Below are 15,969 nucleotides of genomic sequence, written 5' to 3'. Positions count from 1 at the left end.
TATTGTAAACTATCTATGGTGATGACAACTAGGGTATTAACTTCAGATAGAATGATTATAGATTTTTTTTTGCTCAATTAAATTGAAACTGTAAATGACTCCATCAAAGTAGCATACATAAGGTTCAAGATGTGTATTATTACATTTTCAAAGCACCTCATCAAAATAAAAATAAAATAATAAACCCCAATGAGTCGTGCACAACCCATGTCCAAGTTATTTCAAACTTGGTTAAACCCCGTTGGTGCGCGTTGGATCTCAAAAGAATGACGACACACACAAAGTTAATCTTCCCCAAGCAATTCTCTCTCGGGGGTCGCACGATGCTAGGCTAACCTCAAGGCTGTCAAATACCTCCACGGTGAGACGGTAGCTTCAGTCTTTACTAAGTCTTTCTTAACAAAATTATAATAACTCTCTTATAAAATAAAATCAAAACTCTGTAGGTATGGGTTTTGGTCTATTTTTATAGTATTCTTTTATCATTTTTTTTCACCAACGGTCATAATGTAATGTCCATCCTTTTTCCAACGTCTCTCCCTTTCTACCAGGTCATCTCTCCCATTGGCCACAGTTTAACAAGCTACCTTATTGGTCAAAACTTAAACTTAATACTTGGTTCTAACAAGAATAAACTCAATACTTGGTTCTAACAAGGGTATATTTGCATATTTTTGTTGTTGTTGTTGTAAACAGTATCATTCACTGTGATTTTATTTTTTGTTGTGCATAGGCATTTAATGTAATGCATTTCCATTAAAATGGGTCAAAATAGCTGTTTAGTGGTCTCCGTGGGGAGGGGAAAACTGAAAACTAGCTGTTATTGGCAGATAGTTTTCAAACTCTCTTTGTTATTTTACATTTACATGTTTAGTCATTTAGCAGAAATTCTTATCCAGAGCTACTTATAGGAAAAATTAGTGTAAAGTGCACATTTCACCTTGTCAGCTCAGGGATTCGAACCAACAACTTTTTATTGGTTTATTAACCAGTTTACTGTATAGTGATGTCACCATGGAAATTCTTGCCCATGCAAATCTGTTGATGAGAAGGTCCTGTGAAGACAGGAAATAACTGATATAACACTGGAAATAACACTGATCCAATTTTTTCATACTTTACAGTGTTAGTTTCATCAGCTGTTGTCAATATGATATATGATCTTCCTAAATATACAATCTGACTAAGTATTTGTTTTTTACATATTTGTTCAAATAACTTTTTTCCATTTCAGGAGAGGAAACTTCAAGCTTTGACATTGAGGGCCAAAACCACAGAGTTCAGAGAGGAACAACAGCAAACCCTGCTGGACGAACTGAGAAGACACACTGGTAAGGGACAAGGGATATTGAATATGAGCCACAGAAAGGACTTGATACAGTACATCTCGGGTGACACTTATATGGAGTAAACAGTTAAAGTCTGTGCAAAAATACTGTAAAACCCATTGCAATCTGGCAGGGTGAGTTAATTAAAACATTTTCTTCAATGTAAGGAGGGTGACACTAAAATGTAGTTTAGTAAACTGAGCAATACGTAAATATAATGCATGTTGTTTAATCAAAGTTTCAAATGGATTAAACCGGCCATATTATTTTAAGGTATTTTTTTTTTACCGAGAGCAGTATCTAATCTGTGTGTACATAACATTAGGAACACCTGCTCTTTCAATGACTTCCGACTGACCAGGTGAATCCAGGTGAAAGCTATGATCACTTATTGATGTCACTTGTTAAATTCACTTCAATCAGTGTAGATAAAGGCGAGGAGACAGGTTAAAGAATGATTTTTAAGCCTTAATTGAGACAATTGAGACATGGATTGTGTATGTGTGTGCCATTCAGGGGGTAAATGGGCAAGACAAAAGATCAGTTCTGTAAAGTACTTAATTAAGTAAAAATACTTAAAAGTACTACTAGTACTTAAGTAAAAATACTTTAAAGTACTACTTAATTCGTTTTTTGGGGTATCTGTACTTTACCTTACTATTTATATTTTTGACAACTTTTAGATTTACTTCACTACATTCCTAAAGACAATATTGTACTTTTTACTCCATTAATTTTACCTGACAGTCAAAAGTTCTCTTTACATTTTGAATGCTTAGCAGGACAGAAAAACTGTCAAATTCATGCACTTATCAAGAGAACATGTGGTCATCCCTACTGCTTCTGGCAGACTCACTAAACATAAATGCATTTTTTTGTAAGTAATGTCTGAGTGTTGGAGTGTGCCCCTGGCTATCCATACATTTAAAAAACAGAAAACGGTGCTGTCTGCTTTGCCCCTCTACCTACATGTACATATTTCCTCAATTACCTCAACTAACCTGTACCCCAGCACATTGACTCGGTACCTGTACCCCCTGTGTATACTGGAGCCTCATTTTTTAAAACTTTAGTTATTTAGTTATCATTTTTTTAACTCTATTTTTCTTACCTGCATTGTTGGTTAATAGTTTGTAAGTAAACATTTCACGGTAAGGTCTGCAACTGTTTTATTCGACGCATATGACAAATAAGATTTGATTTGATCGTATCTGTTTGATTTATAGAGATAACACCTATACCCATTTGTAGCAGACAGATGGAAGCTGTTCCTATCACATTTTGAATGTAGTAGCTTTGATTTTGATTTGATTCCATTTTTAATATAAGGAATTTTAAATTATTTATACTTTTACTTTTTACTTTTGATACTTAAGTATAATTAAAACCATTTTCATTTTACTAAGTTAGAATTTTACTGGCTGACTTTTACTTGAGTAACTTTCTGTTAAGGTATCTATACTTTTGCTCAAGTATGACAATGTCAATGTCAACATAGGCCAGCATCCCTGTTGAACTCTTTTGACACCTTGTAGAGTCCATTCCCCTACGAAATGAGGCTGTTCTGACGGCAACTCAATATTAGGAATGTGTTCCTAATGTTTTGTACACTCAGTGTATATGACTTTTTAATGTTTTAAATGAACATACATGAAGTAGATTAAGTTTAAAACTAATGTAATATGCTTGTTAGCAGACATATGTTGAGCAAACTTGTATTGAATACACTTTGCTTTCCCTGAATCATTTCAATACAAATCTTCAAATGGTTTTATTGCAACATTGTCAATTTTATAGAATCACCACTTAATGTAAACTAGTATTAGATTGAATCAATGGACAATGTTGTAGTTGTGTAATATACCTGATTCAATTTGTTGTGAGAAAATGATATACAGATTAAATCATGTTGACAGTAACTACATAGGAACAAGCTCAGTGGCAGAGCTGTCTGGGATAAATACTTACAGTAGGTCTCTATGACCTACTAGTCATAGATTCATTCGAGAATGGGAAAAGGAATTTGCTCATGATTACAACCTGCAGGCCTTTCAGGGTGTCAGAGTCACACTGCTGATACCCGTGTTCCTGCCATATTTCTTGTTTATGCATCTTTCACAATCACGGAGTAGTCTCAGGTGTCTAAGCAACAGTCTATCTTAGGAATGAACAAGGTGATATCACTCAGATTGTCCAGGCTCTTCCTGTAGCTGTTCAGCAGCCTGTCTGATCGTCTGGATGAACTTTGTGGTCTCTGACGTGACCTTTGGTTTTTCACGTCCAGGGTTCAGCTTCGTGGTGGAGTCTGAATCCACCATTTCTAACTTATCGGTATCACCAGACTGTTCATTCGCCTTCGCCTGTCGGATATTGTGGATCTCTTTGGCATCCATGGCGACGAAGAAGATATCATCCACTACAAAAAAAGCTGAAAATATTCCTGTCGCCACCTCTTCCACATGCACTGCCCTGGCAGTTTGGGCTGCCACCTTGCCAATGGTGGCCACACGGAGAAATCCGAAGAGCTCTGAGATGCACACCAGATCCCTCCCAAAATACCCCAGCATTTGCGTTGAAATTGTCATTTCATATGTTAAAAGAGCCACTTGCCCTCAGTGTCTCCAAATCCTCAGCGATGTCTTGTAGAGATGTCACCACAGAGTTCATCTTCTCCTGGAACTCCTTGATGATGTTCTTGATAGCTAGGCGGTCGGTAGACTGATTGACCATGTTGGTAATGTTTGATATTGGCTCCACCACCGACAGCCACCCCAACACCAACCCCAGTGACGATCAGGGAGGTGCCCAGAGTGAAGGGAGCCAGGATAAGCCCCACTATAGAGGTGATTTCTCCAGCTTCCCTAATAACACCTCCTGTCAGACTGCCTATGGTGGTTCCTTTGTGAATACTCTCCAAGCCGTCTGCCAGAGTTCTCAGCTTGTCCAAGGTGGTCTGGAGTTCCTCCACAGTTCTCCCTCTATAGAACATTTATTTATACAGATCATTTGATTGAATGAAAGAATGAATGAATGCATTTATGGATGGATGAATGGATTAATGAATGAATGAACAAACAAATCATATGATTTTATCCTACAATCTTGAATTGCAAACCTTTTTTTGTGAGGAAACTGATAATGAAGGTTTTTGCCATGATGTCCCTGAAGGCCGAATGGTCGCGTCTTGTTGGAAGATGTCACACGGGAGATCGCAGATCTCAGATGAGAAGCTCTCTGGTAGAGATGGGTAAGAATGTCTCAATATTTGGGGGATGAGCTTGATTGTGCTTGCTGCAGCAAACTGTCAAGAAAGACTGAAGAGCTCCTCTGTTTAAAATGTTTTTATGTTCATACTGTGGTAACTTGCAAACATATTGGGATGATGTTCCAGACACATATTAATCCTAGTCCTGGACTAAAAAGCATTCTCAATGTAGTTTAAATCTGTGTCCAGGAAACCACCCCCTAACATATTCTTTCTAAACTGAAAAATAAACACAAATATCAGTCACCTTGGAAAGAGTTCTTGTGGCTTACAATATGGGGTGAGTAAACTGCAGGAGATTTTCAACATCAGAGAATATGTCTCCAGCACTAGAGTCAAGTCTGACGTCTGTTAATTCTTATGGCTGCAATCACGTTAACGGGATCGATATGACAACACCCAGTGAAAGTGCAGAGCGCCAAATTCAAACAACAGAAATCTCTTAATTAACATTCCTCAACCATACATGTGTTTTATACCATTTTAAAGGTAATCTTGTTGTTAATCCCACCAAAGTGTCCAATTTCAAATAGGCTTTACAGCGAATGCACCACAAATGATTATGTTAGGTCACCGCCAAGTCACCCTCAGCCACTTTTCCAGCCTAAGAGAGGAGTCACAAAAAGCACAAATAGAGATAAAATGAATCACTAACCTTTGATGATCTTCATCAGATGACACTCATAGGACTTCATGTTACACAATACATATATGTTTTGTTCGATAAAGTGCATATTTATATAAAAGAATCTCAGTATACATTGGCGCGTTATGTTCACTAGTTCCAAAAACATCCGGTGATATTGCAGAGAGCCACATCACTTTACAGAAATAGTCATTATATTTGACGATGAAAATACAATTGTTAGACATGGAAATATGGATATACTTCTCCTTAATGTCAGATTTTTTTTTTTTACTTGCAATAATCTGAGTACAGCTTTCAGACAACAAAGCAACAAAAGGATATCCGCCATATTGGGTAGTCAACAGAAGTCAGAAATAGCATTATAAATATTCACTTACCTTTGATGATATTCATCAGAATGCACTCCCAGCAATCCCAGTTCCACATTAAATGTTTGATTTTTGTTTGATAATGTCCATCATTTATGTCCAAAGAGGTACTTTTGTTAGCACGTTTGGTAAACAAAGTCATGAAGCGCTTTCCCTAGTTGCAGACGAAATGTCAAAAAGTTCCGTTACTGTCCATAGAAACATGTCAAATGATGTATGGAATCAATCTTTAGGATGTTTTTAACATTAAACGTCAATAATGTTCCAACCGGAGAATTCCTGTCTGTAGAAAAGCAATGGAACGGGAGCTAACTCTCTCGTGACCGAGCCACAGAGCCTGTGGCAATCTGCCAAAGACCTGGCTCATTCCTCTCACATTCGCCCCCACCTCACAGTAGAATCCTCAAACAAGTTTCTAAAGACGGTTGACATCTAGTGGAAGCCTTAGGAAGTGCAACATAACCCATATTCCACTGTGTATTCAATTGGGTCTGGGTTGAAAATCGACCAACCTCAGATTTCCCACTTCCTGTTTGGATTTCTTCTCAGGTTTTTGCCTGCCATATGAGTTCTGTTATACTCACAAACTGTCAGGATTTGGCCAGGGTTGTTCCGGTTGTTGGTCACTAGATGCCCCCATTGTGCTTTTTGTCCTTATGTTTTTCCCTTGATCCCCATTATTATTTGCACCTGTGCCTCGTTTCCCCTCATTGTATTTAAACCCTTTGTTTCCCTCAGTTCTGTGCTCTGTGTTTGTATGTTAGCACCCAGCCCTAGTGTTCTGTGTGCTCTTGTCGATTCCGGGTGACGCTCTTGTGGAATTCTGTTTTTTGTTTTTGTTTATTTTTTGTCAGTTTCTTTTGAGGACTTTTTGTGCTTTTCCTACCACCTTTTGGATTTGCCATTTTTTGTATTGGAGTTTTTTACTTTATTAAATTCACCATCTTAAGTACTGCTGTGTCTGCCTCATCTTCTGGGTTCTGCTGACTATTCGTGGCTCAGTTGGTTAAGTGACTGTTTCTCACTCCGGAGACCCAGGTTCGAAACCGGGTCCTGACAGAAACACAGAGCCAAAAATGAACCCAGAGGCAGCCAGTTCCCAGGACCTTTTTGCCACGCTGTCCCACCACCAGGAGACTGTCCAACGCCACGAAGCCGCCCTGGTTCAGCAAGAGGCCTTAATGGCTAGACATTCTCATCTTCTGTCGGAGATGCTGACTTCCATTAAGCAAATATCTGATCGACTTACCCCGGCAACAGTTCCCGTCCCAGTACCTCAGATTCACGTACCCATGGCAGTTAACCCCCTGGCTGAACCTCGTCTTCCACCTCCCCAACGGTCCTCAGGTGATCCAAGTGCTTGTAAAGGGTTTCTCACTCAATGTTCTCTCTCCTTTGAGCTGCAACCCTCGTCGTTTCCCACCGACCGGTCTAAGATCGCATATAAAATCACCCTGCTGTCGGAAAAAGCCCTGGCCTGGGCTACTGCTGTGTGGGATGCCCATAGTTCCTGCTGTGCCAGCTACTCTGCCTTTGCTGAGGAATTCAAACGAGTGTTTCAAGGCCCAAGCAGTGGTTCTGACTCAGCCAAACAGCTCCTGACTCTCCATCAAGGTTGGCGCAGCGTGACGGACTATGCCATCCAGTTCCGCACGGTGGCAGCAGCGAGTGGCTGGAACAACGAGGCGCTCACGGTGTGCTTTCTGAAAGGCCTTTCCGACACTATCCAAGATGAACTGGCCACTCGGGAACAATCTCGAGTCCCTGATCAAGTTGGCCTCACGCATTGACCAGCGTCTGAGAGAGAGAGAACTCAACCGTAGACCTCTAGTCCCTATCAGTCCCAGCTCCGAGTCCCCACCTTTATCATCGCTGGCTCCACCGGAACCCATGCAGATTGGACGCATCTCCCAGGCTGAGAGAGACCGCCGGATGAGGGAGCGACGCTGTCTATATTGCGGCAAACCGGGCCATTTCCGTTCCACGTGTCCCGGGCTCCAGGGAAACGCTCTGTCCCGTACAGACCGGGGGGAACTGTAACGGGAAACATAACCTCCTCCCATGCGTCCAACTCCCGTCTGCTCATTCCAGTCACCCTCTCCTGGGACAACCACAAGCTTCACCTTCAAGCCTTGGTAGACTCTGGAGCCGCAGGTAACTTCATGGATGGTGTCTGGGCGAAGGAGAATGGCGTTCCCTCTGAACCTCTAAGTGAACCCATGAGGGTCACTACATTGGATGGAAGCCCTTTGGGATCTGGACTTGTCACTCATGTCACTACCTCCTTGCGACTTTCAGTTTCACAACACCAGGAATTGATGAACTTTCATTTGATCTCCTGTTCCGAGTTCCCTCTCGTCCTTGGATACCCCTGGCTTCACAGCCATAACCCTCACATCGACTGGTCTGTGGGCACTATCAAGCAGTGGGGTCCTACGTGCCAAGCTACTTGTATTTTCCAGAATTCCCCGAGTTCTACTCCCGAGTCTTTAGAATCCATCGACCTGACCCGAGTTCCCGAGTGTTACCATGACCTCAAACTGGTGTTTAGCAAACAGAGGGCCACCATGCTACCACCCCATAGACCTTACGATTGCCCCATCGACCTGTTTCCGGGCACTTGCCCCCCCAGGGGTCGGATCTTTTCCCTTAACATATTTGTGTTTGTTTACTTGGATGACATCCTCATCTTTTCGAGCTCTCTTCAAGAACACACTAAGCATGTCAGACAAGTACTCAAACGCCTCCTGGACAGCCATCTGTACGTTAAGCCGGAAAAATGTGAATTCCATTCATCCCGAGTACAATTCCTGGGATTTGTAGTGGAACCCGGTCGAGTCCAAATGGACCCCAGGAAGGTAGGGGCGGTAGCGGACTGGCCCACCCCCAAATCCGTTAAGGAAGTTCAGCGTTTCCTGGGCTTCACAAACTTCTACCGCAAGTTCATCAAGAACTTCAGCTTGGTGGCAGCCCCTCTCTCAGCTTTAACCAAGGGTGGCAATGCAAGGTTTTTGTGGGGAAGAGAAGCTGAGACGGCCTTCCAAGGACTCAAGCAGCGCGTTCTCTCTGCTCCCATCCTGATACTACCGACTACGGATGAACCATTTGTGGTGGAGGTAGACGCATCAGAGGTTGGTGTTGGAGCTGTCCTGTCTCAGAGGGGTGAAGACAAGAAGCTTCATCCGTGCGCTTTCTTCTCACACCGGCTTACCCCGACTGAGAGGAACTACGATGTGGGGGATCGTGAACTCCTAGCGGTTAAGATGGCATTGAAGGAATGGAGACACTGGCTCGAGGGGGCTTCTCACCCGTTTCAAGTGCTTACGGACCACAAAAATCTGGAGTATATCCAGCAGGCGAAGCGGTTGAACTCTAGACAAGCTAGATGGTCTCTTTTCTTCAATCGATTCCAGTTTATCCTCACCTATCGGCCCGGGTCGAAGAATCTCAAACCGGATGCCCTGTCCCGAGTCTACGCTCCTGCCATTCGAGATGACACGGACATGCCTGTCCTTCCTGCTGCTAAGATTGTGGCTCCGATCTCGTGGCAAGTTGAGGATACCGTGAGACGTGCTCAAGCTAGCGAACCGGACCCGAAAGGAGGTCCTGCCAATCGGTTGTTTGTCCCCAAGGCAGTGAGGACTCAGGTCCTTCTGTGGGGGCACTCCTCTCGCCTCACCTGTCATCCGGGCGTAGGTCGCACCTTGGAGTTCATCCAGCGTAAGTTCTGGTGGCCTACCATAAGAGAAGACGTTGCCACTTTCGTCAATGCCTGCCCCGTGTGCTGCCAGGGCAAATCTTCTCACCTCCGCCCTCAAGGACTCCTTCACCCTTTACCTGTTCCCCACAGACCCTGGTCCCATATCTCATTGGACTTTATTACTGGACTTCCTCCATCCCATGGCAATACTACTATCCTAGTCATAATCGACAGGTTTTCAAAGGCGGCCAGGTTCGTCCCTCTGACTAAGTTACCTTCTGCCAAGGAGACGGCTGAGTTGGTAATTAATCATGTGTTCCGAGTCTTCGGCATTCCTCAAGATGTGGTTTCTGACAGAGGTCCCCAGTTCGCCTCAAGGTTTTGGAAGGCCTTCTGCCAACTCATGGGGGCTTCTGCCAGTCTATCTTCAGGGTACCATCCGGAGTCCAACGGCCAAACAGAGAGGATGAATCAAGAGCTGGAAACCACCCTCCGATGTATGACTCGTGACAACCCGTCCACATGGTCATCCTTTATTGTTTGGGCCGAATACGCGCACAACACCTTGCGCTCCTCCTCCACTGGTATGTCCCCGCACGAGTGTCAGTTTGGCTATGCTCCTCCATTGTTCCCGGACCAGGAGGCAGAAGTCAGAGTGCCTTCAGCCTTGAAGTTCGTCAGACGCTGTCGGCTTATGTGGAGGAAGACCCGTCTTAATCTTATGCGTTCCTCACAGAGGTACCAACAACAAGCCAACAGACGTCGCCGTCCCGGGCCTACCCTGCGCCCGGCCAGAGAGTCTGGCTCTCCACAAGAGACTTACCACTACGGGTGGAGTCTCGCAAGCTGTCCCAAAAATACATCGGTCCCTTTAAGGTTGCCAGGAGAGTTAACCCAGTTTCTTATCGCCTACACTTACCCAGATCCCTTAAGATTAATCCCACATTTCACATTTCCTTGTTAAAACCTGTTGTTTTTTCTCCCCTTGTCCCGGCAGACAGACCTCCCCCTCTGCCTCTTGTCATTGGAGGCCAGCCGGCTTATACCGTCCATCGGATACTGGACTCCCGCCGGTTGCAGCGGTCCTGGCAGTATCTGGTGGACTGGGAAGGCTACGGCCCTGAGGAGCGCTCCTGGGTTCCTGCCAAAGACATACTGGACCCTGACCTCATTCGTCAGTTCAGGGCCCTCCACCCTGAGAGAACTGGTAGGAACGTCAGGAGCCGTTCCTAGGGGGGGGATTCTGTCAGGATTTGGCCAGGGTTGTTCCGGTTGTTGGTCACTAGATGCCCCCATTGTGCTTTTTGTCCTTATGTTTTTCCCTTGATCCCCATTATTATTTGCACCTGTGCCTCATTTCCCCTCATTGTATTTAAACCCTTTGTTTTCCTCAGTTCTGTGCTCTGTGTTTGTATGTTAGCACCCAGCCCTAGTGTTCTGTGTGCTCTTGTCGATTCCGGGTGACGCTCTTGTGGAATTCTGTTTTTTGTTTTTGTTTATTTTTTGTGAGTTTCTTTTGAGGACTTTTTGTGCTTTTCCTACCACCTTTTGGATTTGCCATTTTTTGTATTGGAGTTTTTTACTTTATTAAATTCACCGTCTTAAGTACTGCTGTGTCTGCCTCATCTTCTGGGTTCTGCTGACTATTCGTGGCTCAGTTGGTTAAGTGACTGTTTCTCACTCCGGAGACCCAGGTTCGAAACCGGGTCCTGACACAAACATCATTGAAAAGTATTTAGTCAGCCACCAATTGTGCAAGTTCTCCCAATTAAAAAGATGAGAGAGGCCTGTCATTTTCATCATAGGTACTATGACAGACAAAATGAAAAAAAAAATCTAGAAAATCACATTGTAGGATTTTTATTGAATTTATTTGCAAATTATGGTGGAAAATAAGTATTTGGTCAATAACAAAAGTTTATCTCCATACTTTGTTATATACCCTTTGTTGGCAATGACAGAAGTCAAACGTTTTCTGTAAGTCTTCACAAGGTTTTCACACATTGTTGCTGGTATTTTGGCCCATTCCTCCATGCAGATCTCCTCTAGAGCAGTGATGTTTTGGGGCTGTTGCTGGGCAACACAGACTTTCAACTCCCCCCAAAGATTTTCTATGGGGTTGAGTTCTGGAGACTGGCTAGGCCACTCCAGGACCCTTGAAATGCTTCTTACGAAGCCACTCCTTCGTTGCCCGGGCGGTGTGTTTGGGATCATTGTCATGCTGAAAGACCCAGCTACGTTTCATCTTCAATGCCCTTGCTGATGGAGGTTTTCACTCAAAATCTCATGATACATGGCCCCATTCATTCTTTCCTTTACACGGATCAGTTGTCCTGGTCCCTTTACAGAAAAACAGACCCAAAGCATGATGTTTCCACCACCATGCTTCACAGTAGGTATGGTGTTCTTTGGATGCAACTCAGCATTCTTTGTCCTCCAAACACGACGAGTTGAGTTTTTACCAAAAAGTTACATTTTGGTTTCATCTGACCATATGACATTCTCCCAATCTTCTTCTGGATCATCCAAATGCTCTCTAGCAAACTTCAGACGGGCCTGGACATGTACTGGCTTAAGCAATGGGACACGTTGTAACGGCATTCGTCTGTTGAAGGAGAAGCGGACCAAAATGCAGCGTGGTGGTTACTCATGTTCTTTAATGAGAAATGAACTAGACATAAAATAACTTAAATATACAAAACAACAAACGGAACGTGAAAACCTATACAGCCTATCTGGTGACAACAAACACAGAGACAGGAACAATCACCCACAAAAGAATATGGCTGCCTAAATATGGTTCCCAATCAGAGACAACGATAATCACCTGACTCTCATTGAGAACCGCCTCAGGCAGCCATAGACTATGCTATACACCCCCAAGACAAAACACACCACAAAAAAACCATGTCACACCCTGGCCTGACCAAATAAATGAAGACAAACACAATATAATACGACCAGGGCGTGACAGAACCCCCCCCCCCCCCTAAGGTGCGGAGTCCCGGACGCACATCAAAACAATAGGGAGGGTCCGGGTGGGTGTCTATCCATGGTGGCGGCTCTGGCTCGGGACGCGGACCCCCTCTATCATTGTCTTAGTCCTTCCTCCTCGCGTCCTAGGATAGTCCACCCTTGCCGCCGACCATGGCCTAGTAGTCCTCACCCAGAAACCCTCTGGACTGAGGGGCAGCTAGGGACTGAGGGGCAGCTCGAGACTGAGGGGCAGCTCGGGACTGAGGGGCAGCTCGGGACTGAGGCAGCTCGGGACTGAGGGGTAGCTCGGGACTGAGGGGTAGCTCGGGACTGAGGGGAAGCTCGGGACTGAGGGGAAGCTCAGCACTGAGGGGAAGCTCAGCACTGAGGGGAAGCCCAGCACTGAGAGGAAGCCCAGCACTGAGAGGAAGCCCAGCACTGAGAGGAAGCCCAGGCAGCTAGTTGGATCTGGCAGATCCTGGCTGGCTGGCGGTTCTGGCAGATCCTGGCTGACTGGCGGATCTGGAAGAGTCTGGTTGACTGGCGGATCTGGAAGAGTCTAGTTGACTGGCAGATCTGGAAGAGTCTGGCTGACTGGCAGATCTGGAAGAGTCTGGCTGACTGGCAGATCTGGAAGAGTCTGGCTGACTGACAGATCTGGAAGAGTCTGGCTGACTGGTGGATCCTGGCAGACTGACGGATCTGGCTGCTCCATGCTGACTGGTGGCTCTGGCTGCTCCATGCTGACTGGCGGCTCTGGCTGCTCCATGCAGACTGACAGCTCTGGCGGCTTCTTGCAGACTGGCAGCTCTGGCAGCTCCTTGCAGACTGGCAGCTCCTTGCAGACTGGCAGCTCCTTGCAGACTGGCTGCTCCTTGCAGACTGACAGTTCTGGCTGCTCCATGCAGACTGGCAGCTCTGGCTGCTCCATGCAGACTGACAGCTCTGGCTGCTCCATGCAGACTGGCAGCTCTGGCTGCTCCATGAAGACTGACAGCTCAGGCTGCTCCATGCTGTTCTATTAGCATTTCTCCAGTAGCTTTCCTGAAGCCTCCACTTCTATATCAAAGATAATAAAACAGAAATACTTTAGTAAATACTACAGTAATGTCTAGAAAAACACTACAGGAAATACGACAGTATAATACAGCACGCAACAACACCACAGTAAATACTACGGTGTTGTACAGCGCAAAAACACTACAGTAAATACTACAGTATTCTACAATCCGCAAAAACAATACAAAAACAATATACTATAGTATATGCTACAATTTTCTTTACAGTATACTGTAAATACTGCAGTATACTACAGTAAATACTGCCGTATTATACCATAGTATACTGTAGTATTTTTTACGTGGGCATTCAGAGTTTATGGTCCTTTCCACAGATGGATAATTCAGGGTTCAGTGTATTATAAGTAGTGTGAAGATTCAATGTGTGCAATCCTCATTAGTTGAGCTTGGGAAGTTCTGTACAATATTTCTTTTACCAGGAAACAGCAGCATGTTTACAATTCACATATAACTAAGGTGACCACAATACTAAACATTTACTGTCATCATTCAGAGTTTATGGTCTGTAATCTGGAAACCCAGAAACAAACTTTGCATGCTGGCCATCCTCTTGATTAATGGGATAATCTGCAGTTGCTAGAGTACATCCATTTTTCGATATTTAACGGAATAATACACTCCACTCTGTACTTATTTGCACAGTGAAGCTAAAATGTGTACATTTTATGCTCTATGCTCAAATGTTTCATGAGGCGACAGTACAGAATGCTAGCTTTTATTTGAGGGTATTTTCATACATATCTGTTTTACCGATTAGAATTGAAAGCACTATGTATCTAGTCCCTCATTTGAAAAAGTATTTGGATAAATTCATAGATAGTGCACTAAAGTAGTCAAAAGTGTAGTATTTGTTACCGTATTCATGGCACGCAATGACTACATCAAGCTTGTGACTCAAAAAACTTGTTGGATGCATTTGAAGTTTGTTTTGTTTGCGTTGTTTTGACCAACAGGAATTAGACGGTGAATAATTTATTGTCACTTACAGTAAATAAGATCAGAAGATGTTTCTGAACACTTTTATGTGAATGTGGACGCTACCATGATTATGGATAATCATAGATGATTCATGAAATATAAATACAATATGCTAACCTCTTTAATATTACCAATATCATGGTAGGTTATGTAAGGTATGTCAGTCTGCCACCAGGCTATAATGGAATAAACTCATTTGAACTGTTTGTCTCGATTGTATTGACTATGTTTTATTGTGTTGATGCTTTGTGCATTTTGCCTGTAAACATCTCCTGAAAGGTGCTATACAAAACAATGTATGGTCATTAGTGCCTCTTTCTAATGTCTCTCAAATACAATAGATTTGTCTTTGTCAAGCTCTCATTAATTTAACTACTGGTGCATAATCTATTTTCTAGAAAAGGTTTGTGGACCGTACAGTATGTCCTAATCATTGGTGACCACAGGAGGTCGCTGTTACATTTTGTAAGGCTGTTTGTATGGGTGAGAAATGGGGCAATTCAGTAGGCCTACATAACATTGTTGGAACCATATTCCCTTCCCAGGGCTGGATTAAGAAATCATAGGCACCAGGTCTGTGTTTTTTTATAGCACCCCCCCCCCCCCACACACACACACACACACACACTTCCCGACACACCATCATTTTCTGTAATCAAATCCGTGCACCAAGAGTCAATTCGACGCGTGGTAAATGTACTATTGAAGAAAAAGCCCCTTTATAATTAAGCCATAATCCAATTTGCAATGTGGCATAGGCTACAGTTGAGCAGAGGCGTTTTTATGATTTCCACTCATGGGGAACATTTGTTCAGGGTCCAGAAAAAAAAGGCTTTTAAAAATGCATTTCATGCAACTCTAAGTCATTTACATGGAAGAAGACATTAGCTGAATCTTTTTTAATACCACACAAATGACTGAAATTATTGGTTACTCTGAGACAGACAAATTGAGATCAATCTGGTTTGGAATTTAAACAAACAATAGCCCAGGCCAATGAAGCAACACACAGATTGTGCAATAATAGGAGGCAATATATAGAGCATGTACTGTATATATTATAGGCTACAGTAGGCTAGGGGAGACAGGGGATAGTTGTAACACTCCCAATATCTCTAATCAGGAACAAGTGACAACTAACGACACCTGCCTCTGACTGAGAACCATACTAGGCCGAACACAAAAACCAACATAGAAAAACAAACATAGACTGCCCACCCCAACTCACGCCCTGACCATACTAAAACTAAGAGTAAACTAACAGAACTATGGTCAGAACGTGACAACAAGCTACAATCACGTGACTCACTGTGCAGATGGTCAGTTTAGTCCTCAACCATCATGTGAAGAAGCAAGACCCTGTGATAGACTGTGCAGATTTGATTGACAAAACTGATTTTCAGGTACGAAATTATTTTTTTGACCCAATTTTTTGTTGTTGTTGATGGCATCACCTGCTTTGTCATTAGATTCACCAAACTTATATCCGGTTTATAACCAGTGTGTGTAGATATATTTGATGTAAGTTAGCAATGCTAAAGTTTGAAAATTGAAGATAGCTAATGGCTGCAAGGGTCAGGGTTAGTTGTAACAAGCCTAAGAATGCCTGGGTTCTGGGAATGCAAA

This window comes from Oncorhynchus masou, chromosome 27, assembly GCF_036934945.1.
Source record: "Oncorhynchus masou masou isolate Uvic2021 chromosome 27, UVic_Omas_1.1, whole genome shotgun sequence".
In the NCBI taxonomy this organism is placed as follows: Eukaryota; Metazoa; Chordata; class Actinopteri; order Salmoniformes; family Salmonidae; genus Oncorhynchus; species Oncorhynchus masou.
The sequence above is the reverse complement of the archived record's forward strand: the minus strand, read 5'-3'. Positions refer to the sequence as shown.